Source organism: Polyodon spathula, chromosome 11, assembly GCF_017654505.1.
Source record: "Polyodon spathula isolate WHYD16114869_AA chromosome 11, ASM1765450v1, whole genome shotgun sequence".
NCBI classification, from domain to species: Eukaryota; Metazoa; Chordata; class Actinopteri; order Acipenseriformes; family Polyodontidae; genus Polyodon; species Polyodon spathula.
The window spans coordinates 24,928,028-24,946,883 of record NC_054544.1 but is presented as its reverse complement, the minus strand read 5'-3'; positions in this window follow the sequence as shown (position 1 = coordinate 24,946,883).

Sequence of the window (18,856 nt, the reverse complement as noted above, 5' to 3'; positions counted from 1 at the left end):
ACATATCTAATTCAATTAGTTCAGGGGATCCATTGACATGTAAAGATCATATTGTAATACACCGTAGTTATTTTATTAACGTCAGCGCATTTTAAATTAGCACTGTCAGGTACGTCAGGGTCTAAAACACAAAAGCACAGTACTGCAAGTGTGCTATACAAAGAACATCAGTGAAAATGCTTGCTAAACAAACCACTATAATATTACAGTATTTGGCAATTTACAAATTGGCTTTGGAGGGCTGTGAAAAAATCCTGTTCCAGCTTTTTAACAGTTCCTTAATTATATTAAGGCGTTGATTTCTTGTTTTCTTTTATTGAACTTGGTTACACTGGGCAGTTTGTTTTACATGAAGTGACAGCAAGTAAAAAGTGAAAATGAATTCCCAAATACACAGATGTCTTTTTTTATTTGCAACAGACTCCATTCAGTCCTAAGAGCTGAATTTATCAGTTTCCATCTGTACCGTTCAATTAGTACCAGCACGTGTAAATGACACATGCAGAGTCCGTCGGTTAATAGAGGGAATTGTATCTTACAGGATCAGATCTGATAGGTTCTACCATATTTTATACAGTTAAATAACAAATATTAGAATAAAATACATGTAGGTTGCTTTTTGTAAAATGCATGTGATATTACTGTATATTTGTAATTTGTACTAATGAAAGTACTTTCATGCCGTGATTCACAAATACAGTTCAAATCTCCCAGTACACCCCAGTATTGAAAATCTGATTCTAAATTCCACACGGTTTTCCCAGTTTGAGTATAGAGTTAATTTCTTTGTTTTTTAACTGTGTTATTCAAAGCATTCTGCCACGTAGTTTACAGATCTTCTTAATGTGAGCAAGAGAGGGAGGAAACTATGAAGCCTGCTTCACTGCCTGTCTGATCTTGTGGGTTAAATATCCTGGGTATCACTGCAGGCTCGAATCTTGCAAATTACTTTTCTTTACCATTTTAAAAAACAATAAATAATAACAATGATTAAGGGCTAAGGCTTAATTGATGTTCTTTGATTGTTACTGTGTTTCAGTCTTAGGCTAACCCCAGTAGCTTTTTCTCTGGATAAAGGCAAAGCTGTTGCAAACATCTTTGAAGATCCTTTTCAAAGGACGTAGTCAGTTTTACCAAACCTTGACAGTGAGAACAGATTTACAGCCTAAGACATTTCCACTTCTTCAAAACAACAATTAAAACTTTGCTTCTGAACCAGTAAAGTATGATTAGAGAATGTCACTTTTTTTTTAAATACGTTTGTATTTTTAGAGGTGCAAATTAATTCACTGAAGATCTGTCAACTTCTTCCCCCCATCAACAAGAACAATAGGTAACTCATGAGGGTTGGGAATATGGGTTCTGATTTTAACATGTTTTTATTTTAAAATCCATCACTGTATTCCCAAAACCATGATAGTAAGAATTAATTGACAAGTACATGTACATCCAACCCCAGAACATCAATTAGTGTCTTCAATGCAAGAGTAGGGAAGGCGAAATCACTTTATTTTGCTTGGCAAAGGCAGGGGTGTTATTAACACTTTCTGAAATAACAATTTCATCCATAATTTCATTTTAGTAATAAAAAACAAGACACTTATTTTTGGAAAATAGGGACTATACAGATATTTTAAAGACAACATTACAAGATAAAGAGTTTCTGATGCATCCTGGTACAAAATCATTTCCATGTATTCTAAAACGCAAAGTTGCAGCAGCAATATGACCACTGGACCTACAGCAATGGTAAAGAGGCAATAGTTTATAGTTGCATTTGATATATTTTTGGCATATCTTGAATTAACTGTAAATAAACCAGAACAAGTAAAGAACCAACAGATTGCCAGCTCTATAAAAGTAGAACTAGTGATAAAGATAATAAAGTTAATAGAAGGACAGCAAATTGATTTTGAAGTATTGTTTAGCATGCCTTTAAACCACGTTACCCTGTAACAATAACTACCATACATCCTATTCACATGACAAATTACATATAATATACGACCATCACGTTTTGAAAACACGATTGTAATTAAAGTGACTGTCAATAAAGTGTGGATAGGGTTTTCGATTTCAAACTAAAACATTATAATAAAAGGATAATCATTGCCTCACTAAGCTGGCCCCTTCAATAGGTTATTGCTATAACAGAATGAGTTATTTATAAATTAGTCCAAACACCATTATGCCTTAGCTGTACAATCTAACCAGTCAAATTAGCCAGTGTCACATGCATGGTAAGCATACTTTCAACAGTACAGCCCACAAGTTGGAAAAGATCTGTGTAATTCAATTAGCAAGTCTTGTGGAAAAATAACTCTGCATAATTAATGTGGTGGATAGAGTGGAAATCAAGCATTTGACTTGTTTTGGAATAGTTAATGAAAGAAATACATGGTTCGATACAAGACCATTTGTTCTGCAATATTAGATGCTGGAAAACAATTTCACAGGATAAATGAAAACTGGCAGACAATTCATACCAATTTATGTGCTTCTTGATGCATGCAAATATACTATAAAATTGAAATAAGTTAAGATCCAAGAAAAACCTTAACCTCAAAACAAATCCAAATATATTTTCATCTTTTTGATATACATTTTGTAAGGTAATATGAACTTGGTGGTTTTTCAAAATGCAAGTGAAAGACATATTGTTGTTTTTAATTTACTTTACCATGCCTGCCAGGCTAGTTACAGTATATACAGATACTTGATAGGCTGGTTACAGCCCTGTTCGGCTGCCTGTTTTTGGTTTTCAATATGGTTGGTAGGAAAATGCAGAGCAACAGGTACAAATGGCTATCCGTAACAAGTACGACCATTTTTCCGAGTAATACATAATCATGCTGTTACTTTTTTTAAATCAGTAAAAAAAAAAAACATTGAATCAGCTCCTGGCTCCAATAGGGCTGTTGCGACTGTCAGTCTCAAGCCTAGAGGTTGAGAATCCAATCCGGTGGGTGGGTGGACTAGTGTCACACAGTTTCTGCGACAGTGTGGAAATAAGTGTCATTCTGTCTGAAGAGGTCAGTCAGACAGAACATTTGGCTCAGAATAGCTTGGTTTACATGTAGTTTTGAAACTCAAAATTCTCTCTCCATTGTTGTAAGAATGTGACATAGTACGCACATATCCCACACATTCCTCATGCTATAGCAAGTGCCAAAAACATGGTGCCGCTAATAAGGTAGTAAAAAGCCATGCAATTTGACTAAAGACTTTGTTTTTTTGCATGGCTACAAGTTTGAAAGCCATACCATATGTTCACAAGACTTCAGCAGTGAAGATCACATTTGTGACGTAAATTTGCACAACTTTCTAAAGACCGTATTAAGCAATTCTTTATCAAAAACTGAGATCTGATGAAAGTTGTAGGAACAATTCAATAATTGATAATTTAATGTATATGTGGGTTGATTAGTTCTCTTATTAATAATATTTAGACAGCATCACAAAGACTGCTGTAGTGGGTGACGTCTGACCAGATACAGGGATCAACACAGAACAGACAAAGAGGTGGAGTTTGGTGAAGCTGAGCATTTGGTTGTGCTCAGCATTTAATAATTAAACAGACAGAAAATAAAAGGTTTGAAAGACAAACAAAACACAGGACATGGCACTGGTAGCCAAAACAAAGAGACAAACAAAACGGACTACACAGAAAAACACAGAGAGCTGTTATTATGATTACTATTACCTCCGTCTCCAATCCTGTTCTCCACTTGCCGAACACAAAACCCAGAGTGAGTGACAACACGCTGCTTTTTTGCAGTTTTACAGAGATACCTAATCAATCATTCAATTGGAGTCTCGGTACAACTGCACGTGAATTTATTTAATGCAATTCCCCGTGCTCACTTATTATTACATTTTACCTGCACGTGAAGGCTGTGCAATCCTTGTGCCTAAATACAAATATACATGGAATATGCCCAACAAAGTGTACTTGGCAAGTTTTGACCAAATACTTTTTTTTGTTTGTTTTTTTAATAAGAATACACTATTACGTATTTATTTTTTAATGTGATACCATTTATTCAACTTTTCTAATTACTGCCATACTAATTTTTTTTATATTAGTTGCTGCAAAGTTATAAAAAAAAATACTGAAGCTACTACAAAGTAGAAAAAAACAACAACAAAAAAACCCCACAAAAGCCCTTTGCAAAGCAAAGAAATTTTTTTTTTTTTTCTTATCCTTACACTTTTGTTATTTTTATGTTTGGTGATTGAAAATATATTAAATGAGCATAACTGGGAATTCGTGCCAGTGATCTCCTATATTATTGCTACAGGCTACCGACCTCAGCACCAGGCTTCAGTGAGCATGAATAGAGTTGAAGTATAATCTCTTAAACCTAATTCATGGGGCAAGGTTTGTTTCACAAGAACAAAAAACATGAAAAAAAAAACAACAACAAAAAAAAAAAAAACAGTTGATTTCACAAATTTGTTCAAAAAGATAAATATGGGTCTTAATATCAGCTTGCTGCAAAACTAACAAAACAGTTCCAGAATGTTACAAAAACGCATATGTGGATTAGCATTTACTAAGGAATGTGTTGAACTCGTATGGGTTACCGCGAAACTGCATCCCCAATAACAAAAAAATATAACAACATTCCACTGGCAAATTGAGATTCAGGTATTTATTGTTATTATCATTCATTACAAAAAACTGCATCCAGGTTAAGCTTTTAACATAGATACTGAGATGTGATGGGCAGGCTAGCATTCAATGATAAGGAGAGCAGTGAAAATGGCAGAGGTAAGACAATTCATTTTAAAACCCCAGCAACATCTTTCACAAGGAAAAGTTCCAGTAAACAATGAAAAGGGGAGCAGAGTGCAAGTAGCTGAAGTGCATTTTGTTTAAACGAATACCGTATTACTTCAATTTGGCGCCGCTGCGTTTATTTTAAATTGATCAAAATGTCTCCAGCCCTTAAACGAGGGCAGCCTTTATTAATAATACTGTGCTTTACAAACGCTGCAATATTTTATTACATGATTTAAGGCATTTTAGAAGCTGTGGTAGGCTCCGATCTGCAGCACTCTATACTCCTGTGTGTTTTTGGGCTTGTGGGAGGTCAGGGAAATACTGTACCAGCAAATCAGAAGTGTGTATATCACCTCTGAATATCTGTTCTGATTTCTGTTAAAACTAATAGTATTTATTTATTTTTTTTTTTTTTTTTAATATAATTTTACAGGACAATTGAAAAAAAAAAAAAACAAAACAACTAAACCCCCACAAGAAGACATCTTTGGCCAGCTTTCGGTTAGCGCTTAGTGACTGGCAAAGCTCTAAGTTCCTCTGAGTTTTAAGTTTTCACCGTCCAAGCTGAGGACGAGGTAAACAGACAGCCCTTGTTTTATCCCCTGCTGTTTTGGAACTAAACTCTGCTGGGGGAAAAAAAGAACGTGAACTTCAGAACTGCAGTGCTGTAAGTAGTTCATCTTGGCTTGTCTGTCGGAGCTGTACCATAAAATACAATTTGCTTACTAAGGTGTGTGTACATTAGTTTGTATTACGTGATGGATTGAGGCTGCAGTCTCTTCTGGGGCGTCACTTGTACATAGCCAGAGTTTTGTTTTTCTTTCTTTATTTTTTGAGCAGGGGTAGAATAAAAATACCTTTATGTTTCTTTATTGAGAATGGCATTTATTTGAGAGCAGGGTATATTAAAAAGCTGATATCTGAGTGAGGCGTTAATTCGAGGGTGGCGTTAATTTGAGGTAATATGCTATATTAATAACATTAGTTATTGTTCTTTTTTATTCTGTGGATCCGTGAGTAGATAATAATTATTAACATAGTAATGGTGCTAGGGACTCCCCTCCCCCAAGCACAGGTTGGAAAGAGTCCAAATGATAAAACAGAATGTTTGATTTAACATAGCCTTAATCTTATGACATCACCCCATTCTGTTAATCTATCAGAAAAGACAATTACATACTGATGCAAGTTTTACAATCCTCCTATCAACCAATAATATGATTGGTCACATGGGGCCTCACTCACAAGGCAATAAAACTAAAGTTGAAAAAGGAAGAAGAGCTTTGAAGTTTAAACCATGGTAAAGGATGTTTAGACAGAGGTACCATTTACCTTAAATAACAACCAATCAGTACAAAATAACACTGGCGTTCCTCCATGTGATTGGCTGAACATTCTCTCAAACACTTGAATGTACAAGCCAAAAAGAATCTATCAAATTCTAATCACTGTAGGAAGTTAAGCTGGCAGAGACCTCTACCTCAGCGCTGAGTACTATAGCTGTAGCTATTACTTCCGTTTCCTTTTTTATATTTATGCAAAACAACTGTTTGAATTCACAGACGGTGGACTAAACACTACAGAAGTGCATTCCACTGACTGATTGACATACAAGTTGGTTGCTAGGTAACTAATTCAGAATGTTCAGTCAAAGGCAGGTAGAGCGAAGGAGTCATTGGGAGTAAAATGTGGAGTAAAAAGTGGCAATAATATTAACGAACGTACCTGTTTCTTAAACTAAGATAGTTTTTAAAAATTGCGCACCCAGTTTGAGAACCGTTGCTTAGAGAGATATATTGCTTTTTTATTTGAGATCAGGTGTCTGATTTAATAGTACTGTACTGGTAGAACTGTATTATACACACACACCACTTTCGATGTTAAGTGTTTGTAAAATAAATAATAATTCAGCATTTAATTTACTTTTTGCTGAAAAGAAGTCGCCTTTAGGAGGACAAGTTTTTTCTATTTGTTTTTTTCTGGGTGTTCTGTTCACTGCTTAAAGGGAAATGCATTAATATTACCAAGCACCTTTTTAAATATAAGATATTCATATATTTAGCAAAGAAACACATTTTTCGATTTTATTGTTTATAAAAAACGAGGTTGTTTTTTTCTTGTGGTGTCTTGTTTTTAGTTGCTAGCTTAGTTGTTGTTTTTGTTGTGAGATGTGGTGTCTGATACAGTCAACATCATTTTTTTGCAGAAAAAGAAACAACTGTCTATTATACATTCTGTTGAAAAGAAAAGCGATAGTTCTTAATAAGATATGCAGTATTTCTAGTTGCTTGTGATGTTAAGTAAAACAACACATTTTCTCTTGTGCCGCGATGTCTAAGTCTTAGATGTTTTAGTTAGACCAAAGTAATCTAATCCATTTCAAGAGGTGATTTTTATGTTTGCTTGTTTTTCTTTTTTAATTGGGGGTATGACAGTGCTTTATTTGAGATCTGGGGTATTGTTTCATTTTGTACTAGTAATACTGGTACGTGTATAAACACAGACAATACTTAAGCTGTGTTCTCATAAAATAACAAATAACTCTGCTTTTAACTGACTTTGCACACACAAGCTGCTGTCTGTTTTGCATGATTTTTTATGTTCCATGGAGTATGTGTTGTGTGCATTGATTAATGGACCATAGATTTTTCCATCTGAGATACATTAAACATCAGTTTACAAAGTTTTTGGAAAGAATGCGTGTGCATTTTTGAAATTACAGACTCAATAATAGTTGGTGAACACAAGCACCTCTCAATCATAAATACATACAATCCCCAAATAACACTCAAATAATAAACAGTATGTCTGCAGATTTGTTATGTTCTCTGATTGATTCCATCACATTTTATATTATATGCTGTACACAAGCACAACCCCATCCAGAATAATCCCCAAAATCAACAATAACTAGTAAATAATGGATAATAAATAAACACATTTTACAGATTTGTAATCTGGTCTAAACGGTCTCCACTTCACTTTGTACATTAATCACCATCCCATCACAGACATCCTATTTAATTAGATAATAAATACCTTATTGTGCAACAACATATTAAAATGACATATTAGGACTTCAAAACGATAAATAGTAAATAAACATTAAAACTCTGTATTATGTGTTGCTTTTTGGGTGTAAATCAGGGCAAAAGATCTATTTTAATGTACATCCAGGAACCCAGTTCCGGTTATATCATCTGAGTACAAGTAATGGGCTCTCTGCACACCCCTAATGGTTGGTTGTGACAGAAATATAATGAATCTTGGTAGTAAATCTCCCTCCCAGCCTGTGAGGGCGCTAAGCAGCGAAAGTAGAGTCCTTTGGACTGGTTGGCCTGACAGTTCTTTTTTTTTTTGTTGCTGTTAGTAATTGTCTTTGTTTGTGAACCACCAGATGGCTAACATGTATCCGGAGCTGTCGCCTTGGGCCAGCACAAAGCCTGACCACAAGCACCATTGCACGCACCTGGACTGGTGAACGTGTCTAGTATTATTGTGGGGTGGATAATGTGCATCTATTATTTGGGCTGCAATCCTTCTCTTTTCTAGCTCCGTTCACTAAACATTGGTGTATATTGCCAGAGCTTATTGTTTGGTTGCAAGACCGGAAGTTATAAATAAAAATAACCCTTTTCCAAATGGATTATAGTTTCCTGTCTGTGTTTGTTCATGCACTACATCACCTCTGCACCTGTTCTCACTCAGCAGCCACTTTGCCACATTAGTATATCATTAAATCATATTTATGGCCAAATGGTAGATTACCTAGTAAGTATTGAAAACATATCTCTATAATGTCATATGCTTTATATGATAAATCCTGGAATAAATCAGGAAGAGAATGACCAAATAAAAACAACAAATGTGATACATTTAAAAGACATTTTGGTCAAGTTTGTATTAACCAGTGACAACCTCATCTATTTGTTCTTGAAAAATCAAGAACAAATTGCATTATTTCTCTTTTTTGAGGGTACAGAAGCCTGCTAAGAGTACACATCGCTGAAGAGAATACCCTTGTGGTGAAACTGATTGCAAATGTTCCGCCTAAAGGAACCAGAACTTTGTTTAACCACCCAGCTGCCCATTTATTTTGGCAATTTCCATGTAAAAAATTGGCATTTCTTTTGTGCAGTCCTTTCACTCTTAGCCCTCAAATGAGCAATCTGGACAGTTTTCAAAACAATGATACACACTTTTTTATTATTGTTTTTATGAAAACTGAAATATATTATTTAGTAGAACTTAAATAACAAAGTAACAACAATGTGTTTACAATGGCAGAATTATGTAAGTATAAATGACATTTTTGTTTTATTAATTGCTACATTATAATAACAGTGCAGCAAAACACCATTGTGCAGTCATATCACTTTTTAGAAATAATTTTTTGTGTGATAGACTTCAAAGTAGACGCCCTTCAAACTTTTATCAATGCTAACGTCTTTAACTAGCACTTATACAACAGAAAACTTTGTCGCAAATTTTCAATCACGTCATATACTGTAGAAGATACGTTGTATCGCTGTTATATGCATTATCTGTGAAGTGTAGGTACTTCATCAGCAGAATAAATCGATTGTTTCTACCAGTACCAATCCTGACAGTGTTTCCTTACAACCCCCTGGAACACGAACAAAGAAATAAATACCCTCATCTTATTCTCTATAGCAAGCACTTTTCTTATGGACTGCTGCCATCTGCCAGTGAAAAACAAAACTGTAGACTATAGAAGTATATATTCTACCAGTTGATTTTAGTGTAGCATGTCAAAGACATGAGAAACTTTGCAGATGCACAGAGAAATTTGGAGTTTTCCGTTGTGGTGAGTTGCCTTACCATTCTGTTAAATAATTTCATACATGTGTGACAGGCTGGTGAGTGGTTACGTCAGGCCAGAGTGCAGGAAAGAAACAAGGGCAAGGTACTACAGGCAAAAGATGTGCTGTGCGCCATTTATTCAAACACAAAAAAATAAAATAAAAATGTTTAACAAAAATAAACACTGCTCACAGAGCAAAATAAAAGTTTTTAAATAAAACAAATCATGAACAGAATAATCCTTAAGTTCCGGCTGGGCAGTACCCTTCACGGATCCTACAAGGTAAGATTAGTTTTGTTTTTGGATTGCCCTAGTTCTCCTCCGAACTCCCACACCAAGTGCAGACAGCTGCAGGTTTATATACAGGTGACCATCTCCCGATTAGCAACAAATTAATTACCTTATTAATTCAGGAGATGGCCACCTTCTGCACAAGTTTTTTTTTAATCGTGGTTGGGGCTTCCCATCCACACTACCAAACAAAAACATAATATAGTAAATACAGTAAATCCTAAATGAACAATAACACGCCGTCATAAATACAATAAATCATAAAACAAATACAAAATAACACGGGCGGAGGAGGAATGCCCATTCTAAAAATAAACAGGTTTATTTTATAAATATGCAGGGCTCCTTCCCCTGTCACAACATGTCTTAAATATTGCTCCTGTACAGGTATTCATAATTCATCTAGAACTGCTGCTCCATTTTTAACGTATGTAGGGGTGCTGTGTTAATTTAGTTTGACAGTTAGTTTATTAATGTTAGTTTGTCTGTTACTTTATTATTACACTTGCCTATTGCTTTTCTTTACTTATTCTGTTCATTTCAAATGTTGATGCACGTGCGTCATGACAAGTAATAAATATTCATTTATAGATTCATATTGCATCAGGTGGTCTACTCTGTCTTAAAGAGAACACTTTGCTTACTTCCTGAGGGGTGTCTCTCTTAGATGGAGACTACTGTATAGCAAATGACCTTTTTTTGAACTTTTGATTTAACAGCTAAATACTTTCGAAGCTTATAAAATAGTGTTGGTATGACATCCTTTGGCATATTAATTGTGTATGTAGAATGGTGAACCAACTCGGACCACAATAACACAGGTGCTGTGTAAGTTTCACTAATGTTTGTGAACAGTATTAAGTTGTTGAACACTAGAACCGCCGCGGTTATACTCGTACCTAAAACCACTGCCAGCAGTCATTATGACGGTTACATTTTAAACAACATCAATATTAAAATGAAAGACAAACTATCGGATATAACTCAAGATTTATTCAAGCACATCATATCAAACATCTGCACAACAGAAATGCTGTATTTAAATGAACAACTAAACATAAGAACATAAGAACATAAGAAAGTTTACAAACGAGAGGAGGCCATTCGGCCCATCTTGCTCGTTTGGTTGTTAGTAGCTTATTGATCCCAAAATCTCATCAAGCAGCTTCTTGAAGGATCCCAGGGTGCCAGCTTCAACAACATTACTGGGGAGTTGATTCCAGACCCTCACAATTCTCTGTGTAAAAAAGTGTCTCCTATTTTCTGTTCTGAATGCCCCTTTTTCTAAACTCCATTTGTGACCCCTGGTCCTTGTTTCTTTTTTCAGGCTGAAAAAGTCCCTTGGGTCGACATTGTCAATACCTTTTAGAATTTTGAATGCTTGAATTAGGTCGCCACGTAGTCTTCTTTGTTCAAGACTGAACAGATTCAATTCTTTTAGCCTGTCTGCATATGACATGCCTTTTAAGCCCGGAATAATTCTGGTCGCTCTTCTTTGCACTCTTTCTAGAGCAGCAATATCTTTTTTATAGCGAGGTGACCAGAACTGAACACAATATTCAAGATGAGGTCTTACTAGTGCATTGTACAGTTTTAACATTACTTCCCTTGATTTAAATTCAACACTTTTCACAATGTATCCGAGCATCTTGTTAGCCTTTTTTATAGCTTCCCCACATTGTCTAGATGAAGACATTTCTGAGTCAACAAAAACTCCTAGGTCTTTTTCATAGATTCCTTCTCCAATTTCAATATCTCCCATATGATATTTATAATGTACATTTTTATTTCCTGCGTGCAGTACCTTACACTTTTCTCTATTAAATGTCATTTGCCATGTGTCTGCCCAGTTCTGAATCTTGTCTAGATCATTTTGAATGACCTTTGCTGCTGCAACAGTGTTTGCCACTCCTCCTACTTTTGTGTCGTCTGCAAATTTAACAAGTTTGCTTACTATACCAGAATCTAAATCATTAATGTAGATTAGGAATAGCAGAGGACCTAATACTGATCCCTGTGGTACACCGCTGGTTACCACACTCCATTCTGAGGTTTTTCCTCTAATTAGTACTTTCTGTTTTCTACATGTTAACCACTCCCTAATCCATGTACATGTGTTTCCTTGAAAAAAAAAAACATAAAAGGGTGTAGGCACAATTGCCTGAAATTAATAACTATTTTTGATATAAAGATATATCTGAACTAATCTTTTGGATCCATTTTTTAGCACACAGTTTACAGTGTAGCATGTGAACTATTGACTGGAGCAGCTGCCGAACCACCCTATACAAAGGAGAGGGGGAGTGAGCTTCAAGCCAGTGGACTTTAACTGAACCCGAGATAAAGGGTCTCTACAGGATTATGAATAGTTCGGAGCATCTGATCAGAATTTATGGAGGAAACAAAAAGCTGGAGATAGCAGAAAGGAAGTCATAAAGAAGATCATGGGGCCATCCCATGTAGGGTGAGATCACCCATGGCCCAAAACAATGGAAGACAGTTGTGGGGGGAATGAATAGGTCTTTGTGTAAAAGTCTATAAGAAATGGCAATTTGCAGCAAGAACTTTGAATTGATTTCTGAACTGGTTTCTGAATCTAACATGGCTCCCTTAGAGAAGATAGCGCTAAGCTTTATAACTCTTGACTGCAAGAAGATTCTGTACCCTACAATAAATGAATGTCAACGAAAACTCTGTGTTCAGGACTCCTGCTAAGAGACGTCTGCGAGTCAGTTTATCTACGCATCGAAAAGAACCATTCCCAGCTCGGGCACAAGCTTATGTTCCTAGTTTGTAATCACAGCATAACAAGACTGTCTGTCTTTGAGGCGAAGCATTCAAGAAGAAAACACACAGGACGTGTGTGAAACACCTACTTGGGTTTTGAAGATAAAACCCCAACTTGGGTTTGAAGATTTGCGGAAACGAAGCAAAGACATAACTACAATGGAAGACTTGCTCTGCAGACTTTGGGGGTCTTCTTCAAGGAACCGTTGTGTATAATTCCCTTACCTTTCCCTTGTGGAACTAGTGTAATTAGTGATAATTACAACACATAGAAATTGCTAAAATATTTCTTACTTTGCGCTTTTAATGTGCGTATGAAAAACCTCAGAGTTTGAACCTTGATAAAAAGTAACTAAGCTGCTTAACTCATATTGTCATATGAAGTGCTTATTTGAAAGTATATTTGTGTAATTGTTAGTAAACAATAATAGTCCAGCCTTAGCTGTGATATGTTATTAGAAGAATTGAAATTGATCAAGTTTTGTTTTGCATTTGAATAATAGATGCTTGTATTTAACTAGAGTTATATTGCCTGTGAGCGTTTAGACACAGGGCCACTGTCTGTGTATTTGAGCCAAGGGAACTGCCAGCACAGTGATGTCATCACCCGGTAGCAGAGCCGCGCAGCCTGTACTGAGATTGAGACAGAGGAGTGACTGTACTGTGTTAGAATTAAATGCTGAACCTATACTGACTGTTAGGAAAGCAATAGGATTCTACTTGTACTGTAGTTTTAATTGTGTTATTGAGAAACGACATATATATATATATATATATATATATATATATATATATATATATATATATATATATATATATATATATAGAGAGAGAGAGAGAGAGAGAGAGAGAGAGAGAGAGAGAGAGAGAGAGATAGACACACACACACACACACACACACACACACACACACACACACACACACACACACACACACAGTGCCTATAGAAAGTCTACACCCCCTTGAACTTTTTTCACATTTTGTTGTGTCGGTGCTTCAGAGTTTCATGCATTTCCACATATCTACACACCATACTCCACACTGTTAAGGGGAAAATAGTTTTTATTGAGAAAAAATGCATATATTAAAAATACAAAACTGAAAGATCATAATTGGATAAGTCTCCACCACCCTGAGTTAAAACTTGGTGGAAGCACCTTTGGCAGCAATTACAGCTGTAAGTCTGTTGGGATAGGTCTCTACCAACTTTGCATACCTAGATTTGGCAATATTTGACCATTCATCTTTACAAAACTGTTCAAGCTCTGTCAAGTTCCCTGGGGAGCGTTGATGGACAGCAATCTTCAAGTCATGCCACAAATTTTCAATTGGATTTAGGTTGGGGCTCTTACTTGGCCCCTCAAGGACATTTACCTTTTTGTTCCTTAGCCATTCCAGTGTAGCTTTGGCTGTGGGTTGTTGCTTTGGGTTGTTGTCATTCTGAAAGGTGAACTTCCTTGCATTTTCTCTTGCAAAGTTGGTTTTTGCTGGGTCATCCAGTTTGGAGGGACGTCCTAATCTAGGCAGGGTCTTGGTAGTGCCATACACTTTCCACTTCTTAATAATCGTCTTGACCGTGCTCCAAGGGATATTCAAGGCCTTTGTATTTTTTTATACCCATCCCCTGATCTGTGCCTTTCAACAAGTTTGTCTTGGAGTTCTTTTGAAAGCGTCTTGGTGCTCATGGTTGAGTCTTTGCTTTGAAATGCACTACCCAGCAGAGGGAACCCTAAAGGAACTGCTGCATATATCCTGAAATCATGTGAATCATTACAATTTAACACAGGTGGAGGCCACAACTTGGTGTGTGATTTTGAAGGCGGTTGGTTTCAGCTGAGCTAATTTAGGATTGCTATAACAAAGGGGGTGGTCACTTATCCAACCAAGCTGTTTCAGTTTTTATTTTTAATTAATTTTCTGCAAATTTCTAGAATATTTTTTTCACTTGAAATTTTAATGCATTTTAATACCAGGCTACAAGGCAACAAAAGGTGAACATTTTGAAATGATTAAAAAAAAAATACAATGATGAATTATGACATTATGGTGCCATGTATCACAGTGTAAGTTAGTTAAGATTGAGGTTCCTACAGCTAACCCCGCTAGTCCTCCTGAGGATATGTTTTGAGCATTTAAACAATTACGGAGGACAACTTGAAATGGGAGGCCCATTGTTTCTCATTGATAAACTTCTAACCAGAACAATGATTTATTTAAGTTTGTTGAACAGTGGTTTTCATCATTCCCAGAAGGAAAATTGGAGTTTGCTAACCACTAGCTATTTTAGTCAGATTTAACTTTCTGAAACCTGTGAAAACTTATGTCTATGCCCCCAAGATTGCAGTCATTCATTTTTGACAGTAGTACTCAAATTAAGAATACATATTTGGGGTTATGTGGTAATTTTAGTACATAATGTAAATATCAATGGGAATTAAATGAACATGTTCAGCAGTTATTAGGACTACTTTCATAATTTTACAGTAAAAAAATACAAATACAGTTACAGTATATCATCAGATATCCAACCCCCTGTGGATTGGGGTATAGGCGGATATGTGAAAAAGTTGAATTTGCAAACAACTATAGAAAAAGCATTTACACATCCATAAATAGGTCAGTGAACAAAAACAAGACGCAAACTGGTTTAAACATGGAGAAATGTTTTGCTTTAAAAGTAAGCAAATGTAATCAAGATTGATTAGGCTACAAATACATAGTGTTGCTATATGGTTTGCTATAAGCCTTCTCCACCCAAAGCTTTTTACACAAAAAAAAGGTAAGTGTACAGTAACCTGAAACTGGTGGCTTCTTTCTTAGCCCTAGCAGTCCCTGCCTCCCTGGTTCTGCTTTCTTAATATCTCTGTCACGGTACTTTGCTCTCTTTCTTGATATTGCCAACAGAAGATAAGCAGCTTGGTTTGAATATTGCATAGAATCTTTTAAACAAACGGCCGGTAAGCATTGCGTTTTTGAAGCTTGCTTTGTTTAATTCAAATGCATTTAAAAGCTACACCGACATGCTGCCAATATCTACAAGCGTGAGCTCAATCATATAAACACATTGCACAAAAAGAAAGCTTTCTTGACTGGTGCATTGTAACTTCACTGCTACACGCAGCTGACTGACACACGCACACAACTCTTCTCTTAAAGGGGAACTCACCAAAAGGCTGATTTCTATAACGATTTCTTTCTGTTTCCTGTTTCCGGTTGGATATGTGACGTTTCACTGTATTATAGTGCCACTATATAAAACTGTAAAGGCTACAGCAATCCCAGATCGCACAATGACGTTGGTCAAATATAACAAGTAAGGTTGGGCACATGTCATTTTGTTCGCTTAACCACGGTTGCACAAACGCTGTCAGCCAATTATGTATTCACCATGTGCCAACCATGAATTAACCACGGACTAACATGAATCCCATTATTGTCCACAAACATAGTGGCGCCCACCCTGTATCCTTGTCACTGGAAAGAATGTTACTGAACCTAATGAGGTAGCAAAATACATTTTTAAGCCACCCACAATAAAACATATGCAAAACATTCAACAGCAGATGATCAGGGGAACACTGAAAATGTAATTGAAATGGATCTTCACTGGATCACTTAATGTTGTTTAATGGAACGTTTCCTTGTTAAAGGTTTTGTTGCTAAGGTTTATAATTAATTTTCTTACTTCTGCCATTTCCACTGCTGCCATTATCATTGAATGCTACCCTGCCCATCACATCTCAATACCTATGCTTAAAGTCTAATTTGAATTTGAGTAATGAGTGGTATGGCATATCCTGACTCTTGTGGCTTCAAGTTTAAACCATAACTATTTTTAATTGAGTTTTTTTGTAATGAATGTCTCTTTACATGAAGAAATGAATAACAATAAAAGGGCTTTGTAAAGACACAGCACAATACTCCAGTTATTTGAAGGGCACACAGATGTCAACCAACTTGACAAGTCCTGATAAATTGGCTGAGATATAGCTTACCTGTCTTCCTGTTTTTTTTATTATAATATGTAGGACGTCTGTTCTACCAGGCTAGTATTTAACAATTTAGCACACCCAAATAGCCTTTTACCTCAAATCAGCACCCCATTAAACCCTAGAGACAGTTGCGTAAGTTAACTTCACAGCACAAAAATTGAACTTCCAAAATATAGGCATAGTAGAAATATTAAAGCTAACAAAAATATGCTGCAATAAAAATAAAAAAAAAAAAGGTTTCTTTGTATATGATGTTAACAGACTTTAAGTGGAATGCAAAAGCCAGCTTTACAGAAAACATTTATAATTAACAAACACTGCAATTAAAATTTGGCTTTTGACATATATAATATATGCAAGCCACAGCCTGTATAGGCCTGTTCCACTGACTTGGATGTATTCCAATCTTTTATTGTCTTCCACTTGCATTGGAACGGAGTTGATAGCATCTCCTGGTTAATGGATGCGTATTTGTCCTCCAGTGATTAATGGGTGGTATTTCAAGAACTAAATAACGGAAAGGCAATTAGCCAAAGCAATGATATGTCGTCTTAGTCGCAAATCAAATAACACGTAGGACAGATCTCCGGCAATTATTTTCACCAATAAAATAAAACAAGTAGTTTATTTATGAAGTTAATTGTAGGGCATCTTGTATAACTGTAACTGCCATTTCAATATATATCAGCTCGTAACCAGAGGACATGAAATATGGACCTGAGAGAGAATTTCTCAACCAAGCTTAGCAGGCGATCAGATTCCCATTTTCCTGAAACAAATGCTATCATAGGAACCTGATTGAAAACTGAAAAAATCCCCTTGTTGCGTAAACTTTTTCTGGGGTAACTGCTTGCGACCGTCTGACATTTTACTTTGAAGATTAGTTAAATGATATAAAGCTACTAAGTTAAAATAAACAGAAGCAAAAATACCCAGTCTAAATGTCTATTAAATCTGTATGTAATTCAACTTGAGATACTTTTCTTGGAGTTGCAAACCTAATTACATTAGTCAGGCTGCCACTTTTGTTACCTAGCCATCTCTTTGGTATACTACATGATTACATTTATAATAAAAACCTGTTTGTGAGTTAACCTTTATTATTGGAGCAATCTAGGTAAAAGTACCTTGCTCAGGGTACAGCAGTGTCCCCCACTTGGGATTGAACCAAAGACCCCCCCACCACACACACACGTTTGTATTCCTATATTTGTGGGGACTTCTCATTGACTCTCACTATATTTTTATTTACTATTTGTAACTCCAGTCAGACAAAACTCCACACAGGGAGAAAGTCAACAACAAACTAAATATTTTGGCACTTTTAGTTTTTTTTTTTTCAGAGGCATATTTACTTCTTAAAAAGGTGTTTTACAAAGTGGGGACGTCCCCACAATGTCGTTTTATCGGGAGTTACTATCTTTCTGGGGACAATTTCTCAAATTTTGTCCCCACATTGATAGTAATACACACACACACACACACACACACACACACACACACACACACACACTCTCTCTCTCTCTCAACTTCCCTACTCTAACGCCATGACCCGTTCCCTGACATTACATGTAACAGATAGGACAAGACAGGACAAGACAAAAACAACAGACAAAGAGTCCTGCAACAATGCCATTCCCTGGGTTCTTACAATACAATAAAAAAAAAAAAATAGTATCAAATATTTGTTCATTGTGTAATAGACCAGAAACAACAAAGTAGCATAGCATTGGTTTCACAAAGTAAGTAAAACATTGAGCAGTATTTGGGAACCAATCCTTAAGAACACTGCTGACTAATGAATGCAGTTTACAAAGATAATGCATTACCATGCATTGAAACTGTTGGCAGGTTCAATTTGGCTCCCACATGTTTTTGATAAAATTAGTTTACTCTTCTACCGTTTTTGCCTTCTGTTTCCAATTTGCAAAGCAGTTGGGTTTGATTGCTCTCTCATTATCTGTAAGTATACTTGGGATATCAATCCCTAACAGTCATTAGACTGTTAAAAGATGCGTCCTTGTAGAGTAGTAACTTTGACGGTGGCAGGTGAGCCAGAGAAAATAAAATAAAAGTATAACTGCATCAAATGTAAAAGGTTGAAATTGAACAAAACTCAAATCCTGATCATGCACCTGAATTAGAAATGTCCTCATGATTTTCAAAACAGGCAG